Raw genomic sequence first — 5117 nt, 5'->3', positions numbered from 1 at the left:
CTTTCTCTCCCACTCTCCCTGCTTGTGTTCCCTCTCTCGCTGGCTCTCTCTCTGTTAAATAAATAAATAAAATCTTTAAAAAAAAAAAAAAGAAGTCGCACATTTTTTTCCAAAGGTTTTTTTCTTACATGATCTCTACACCCAACGTGGGGCTCGAACTTACAACCCCGAGATCAACAGTCACAGGCTCCACCAACCCAGCCGGCCAGGCGCCGTGAAGTTAGACATTTTTATATAACCAGATGTTTTAAACTCTCAATTGATGATTTCTGGGTTGCGTATCTTGGGCACAAAAGGCCTCGTTCCCGTGTGTGAGGACAGTGAGGAGACTTGGGGCAGAATTTTTGAGTCCCTGGGGCACCTGGGTGGCACAGCAGTTAAGCGTCTGCCTTCGGCTCAGGGCGTGATCCTGGTGTTGTGGGATCGAGCCCCACATCAGGCTCCTCCCCTAGGAGCCTGCTTCTTCCTCTCCCATTCCCCCTGCTTGTGTTCCCTCTCTCCCTGGCTGTCTCTCTCTGTCAAATAAATAAATAAAATCTTAAAAAAAAAAAAATATTTGAGCCCCTGTTGCCAATTCCTCTGTTACCGGGCTGGCAGGTTGACCCGCTGGTCCAATCCCTGTGGCCCTGGACAGTTGGCCACAGGATCCAGTGCAGCCTGGCCAGGTCCGGGGGTGGGGGGAGGGTGGGGTTGGGGGCGGTGCCACTCTGACACCCAACTGCTGCCGTCCAGGGATGCCAGTCCACTTGGAGAGAAAGACAAGGAAATATGTAACGAGAAAAGGTTAGATACATTGTTTAAATGCATAGGGGGCCTGCAGGTAAGCAGGAGAAATCCCCTAGGAAGCAGAGGAAATGAAAACAGACGAGGGAGCAGGGACGCGGCAGGGACTGTGTGGAGGAGCTGCCGGGTTGGGTTTCCACGGTGTGGTGCGGGTTGGGTTTCCAGGGTGCGGTGCGAGGAGGAGTAAGGGCTTTCAGAAGCTGAGAGGGCAGAACTGAGATCCCGCCTAAAACCAGTGTTCTGGAAGGGTCACCTCGGCGGNAAAAAAAAAGAATATTTGAGCCCCTGTTGCCAATTCCTCTGTTACCGGGCTGGCAGGTTGACCCGCTGGTCCAATCCCTGTGGCCCTGGACAGTTGGCCACAGGATCCAGTGCAGCCTGGCCAGGTCCGGGGGTGGGGGGAGGGTGGGGTTGGGGGTGGTGCCACTCTGACACCCAACTGCTGCCGTCCAGGGATGCCAGTCCACTTGGAGAGAAAGACAAGGAAATATGTAACGAGAAAAGGTTAGATACATTGTTTAAATGCATAGGGGGCCTGCAGGTAAGCAGGAGAAATCCCCTAGGAAGCAGAGGAAATGAAAACAGACGAGGGAGCAGGGACGCGGCAGGGACTGTGTGGAGGAGCTGCCGGGTTGGGTTTCCACGGTGCGGTGCGGGTTGGGTTTCCAGGGTGCGGTGCGAGGAGGAGTAAGGGCTTTCAGAAGCTGAGAGGGCAGAACTGAGATCCCGCCTAAAACCAGTGTTCTGGAAGGGTCACCTCGGCGGGGCAAAGGAAGGACAGGGATATAAAAAGAAGTGGGTCTGAGTGAGCGGGGGAAGAACCCTCCCACTCCAGTCCTAGTATCCACGAACAGGGGCTGCCTTCTCCTGGCTGCAAGCTGAGGGGCTTCAGCGAACCCCTGGCTGACAGAGGAACTGCCCCCCCACTCCCCCCCACCTCCTCGTGGTAGTACCGCCGGGGCTCCTGGAACTGGGAGCGGTCCCAGAGGATGGACCCAAAAAGATGGAATGTGGGGACCGGTCTGGTCTCGCCCTTGGGCTGGAGTGCAGGGCTCAGCTCCTCGCCAACGGGAAGGGGGACCGGAGGCACCCGTGGCCGGCAGGGACCTAGTATTTCGTCAGGCCCTTACCTGCGGCGGTTACCCGGGATGAGGGGCCAACCGCAGCAAGCACCTCGGGGAGGCGGAGCAGCTGCTGCCCTGGACTGTCAAGGTGGTAAGGATGGCTACAAAGACTGTGGCTGTGGGACGATTCCTGATGCACCTGAGAGTGCACAGAGAAAAAGGGACAAGTTCAGGTTCCTTACCTCTCAGGTCAAGTCACCGTATGACAACCAGAGAACTTCCATGACAGCCCTAACAATTCTCTTACTTCCTCTACCTGCAAGGGTTGACAGGGCTGAAAATCAAACACAAGGTTTAGTTGTGCAGAGTACAGAATCCCAAAGTCAGCTGAATTCCCAGGCTGTGTTTCTCATGTGAAAGGTAGGGCACTGGTTGGAGGAGTGGGACCCTGAAGCCTGGAACTGGGACATCTGGTTGGCCTCAGGTGAAGCTGAGAATGGGGGTGCCATCAGTCTCTCTGAGCCTCAGCATGGTCCAGGAGGACAGGAATATAGTAAGAATGGGGGCATATTTCATCTCTGCCTCTCCTTCCCCTGGTGCACTCCTGGGTTCCTACCTTGAGTGTCCTGTAACTGCTGTTTGTCCTCCTCACCAAATAGGGAATGACTTGTGGGATCTTTTAAGGATTCCTAAATTCCAGGCCACTGCTTTTCTCATCCCAAGTATGGCTGGATGGCAGCTCAGTAAGGAGGAAGAAGATACCTTAGTTTCTTGTGGCAAGCAAGGCCACTGCTGGGCTGGTGTGCCTGCGGACGTGCTGCTCTGGCTAGAGAAGTCCGCTCCCAGTCCCCATTTGCTGCAGAGGTCTGAGTTGAAGAGGAACACTGTGTCGTGTACCATTTTGCTTTCACTTTGGTAGCGCAGGAGGGCCTGTGCTGCACACCTCTGCCACCACCCTACTTGCACCTCCATCCATCTCAGCCGTCCACATCCCCTCACCCCTGCCCCTCCAAGGCCATAACACCCCCCCCAAGTGTCCCTTTCTCTCTTGCCATACCTCTGTCCATCGCCAGTCAGCCCGAGGTTAAGGGCAGGGCCCCTTCGCTGGCTGGTCCCTGAGGACCTGGGTTGTTGCAACCCCTCACAGCGTGGGGGCTCTATCTATGCACCGCGGATGTTTGTCCCGCAGAGTGTTGCCCCCCTCCCGCGCCGGCCGGCGCGGGCGATGTTGATTGGCTGGAGCCCAACGAGTGACGGGACAAAACCCAACAACGTGGCCTGGCCGCCGCCAGCTGTCCGAAAGACCCGGTACCGAGGGGGCGCAGGGCCGGCCGGGCGGGCGGGCACGGCTGGAGTGAGGCGGTGTAAAATGGTGGGTAGAGGGAGTCCCAGTAGGGCACAGGCTGTTCGGAGGTGGTTGTGAGCAGCCCGGGCTGCAAAGGAGAGGGCTGGCCAGGGTCGGGAAAGGCGGGGCCTATTCACTGCGAAGCCCGAAGCCGGAGAGGAGGCCCAGAGGGGGCTGGAGCTTTCTGGGGGGCGGGCCGAGGCTGGGCCTGGGGAGTAGGAACACACCAGGAAGGAAGAGCCCGTCAGTGGGGACATTTCGATGGCACTTCTAAAATTCTGGCCGCAGCACTATAAGATAGATATTATCACTATCATCAGCATAGTCATCCCCTTTTACAGACGAAACAGACAAAAACGGTTACATCCCCCTCGACATTCAGACGTATTTCAGCACCTACACCATTCGACGCTATGCTTCCTCCTCCCGTCACATTGGCTACCTTGTATTCAGGAGCTGTAGCTGAGCGAAGCTGGTGGCCACAAGTCCATTTCCTTCTCCTTGTCATCATGGCTCCTTCTCAGCCCTGTTACCAAATGGGTCCTACGGTTTTTGCCCGGCACCTGTGAGGGCCTGAATTTAGGCTTTTAGAAGGGCACTTTCATCATGGACCTTTATTTACTTTGTTCTATTTTTGTTGTCTCTCACCGGATGGGGCATTTTACACCTGAGTCCAAGCAGCTGTGGTGCTCATATACATTCTGGCTGTATTCATAATGGCTTTCCTTAAGAGTATCCGGTGCTTTACAGATGTCAGGGCACCTTCATAATCACTGTCTCCCACTCCTCACAAAACTGTTTTCTCACAACGAAAAGTAGTGAACAGAAAATACAGGTCTGCAACTCCACTCCTAGATTTATATACACCCAAAGGAACTGAAAATTCACATCCATGAACTCACTTAGGAATGTCTGTAGCATTATTCACAGAGAAAAATCGAAAAGCACCCAAATGTCCATCAACTGATGAATAAAATGTGGCATATACATAGGAAGGGTTATGTGGCCATAAAAAGGAATCTAGTCCTGGCACATGCTACAATGTGGATGAACCTCAAATGCATTACATGAAGAGAAGTCAAACCCCAAAAGGCCACATCCTGTACGTTCTTATATGAAATGTCCAGAAGAGACAAATCCGGAGACACAGAAAATACATGAATGGTTGCCAAGGGCTGGGAAGGGGAATGGGAGTAACTACTACTAAGGGGTTCAGGGTTTCTTTTTGGAGTGATCCAAATGTCCTAAAACTGACCATGGTGATAGTTGCACAGCTCAGTGAGTATACTAAAAACTACTCAATTGTACAGTTTAAAAGGGTGAATGGTATGGAGTGTGAGATGGTTAAAGTGAGGTCAAAATTTCTTTTGCTTATTTCTATTTTCTAAATTTTCTACAGTGACCCCATATCAACTGTTATTTTTACCAAAAAAAAATCCATTTGATATTTTTGGTATTTTTGTATTATGTTGTTTTATCTTCTATTAACTGTCTTACACAAAAATTAATGTTTTTGAAATCTTATGAAACAAGCACAGCAATCACCATGCTAATTTTAAAGGCTAGGAAACCAGTCCAGTGATTTTAAAAGCACAGGAGCATAGTAAGTAGGCTCCTACAAGGACTCCCAAATGCCAGGGTAGTTCTGGGTCTCTACCATATATTCTGGAACAAAGACTCCTGATGACCACTGAATGAGGGCAATAAAAATTAGGACCATGACATACCAGACTTTCTGCTTGTCAGGTCAAGCCATACACTGTCCTCTAGTGGTACACCTCCCGCCACACACCTTTCCCCCGGTCTTTTGCTGTGGGGAATGGGACTATCTTTCCTGGTTTAGATAGAAACTCCTTCCTTAATTGAATTTTATCAAGGAGAAACCAGATCACACATACGAAGTACAAATAGAGTAGAACAGCTGG

The 5117-nt window shown here is 51.9% G+C and overlaps 1 long non-coding RNA gene across 2 annotated transcripts; it reads right to left on the bottom strand.

The window, feature by feature from the left end:
- LOC117797440 lies at window positions 1–3035 on the bottom strand. 2 transcript variants are annotated; one of them, XR_004622413.1, is made up of 4 exons: window positions 2905–3035; window positions 1541–2181; window positions 587–1036; window positions 1–51 (listed from the first exon to the last, which is right to left on the bottom strand). It is a non-coding gene; the product is annotated as an uncharacterized LOC117797440 (long non-coding RNA). The 2 variants fall into 2 exon arrangements; XR_004622414.1 differs by lacking the exons at window positions 1–51; window positions 587–1036 and having other exon boundaries at window positions 1052–2046; window positions 2164–2181; window positions 2905–3028.
- Window positions 3036–5117: the final 2082 nt, after the last annotated feature.

The sequence above is a fragment of the Ailuropoda melanoleuca genome, chromosome X, assembly GCF_002007445.2.
Source record: "Ailuropoda melanoleuca isolate Jingjing chromosome X, ASM200744v2, whole genome shotgun sequence".
NCBI classification, from domain to species: domain Eukaryota; kingdom Metazoa; phylum Chordata; class Mammalia; order Carnivora; family Ursidae; genus Ailuropoda; species Ailuropoda melanoleuca.
This window is presented reverse-complemented; position numbering and strand designations above follow the sequence as displayed.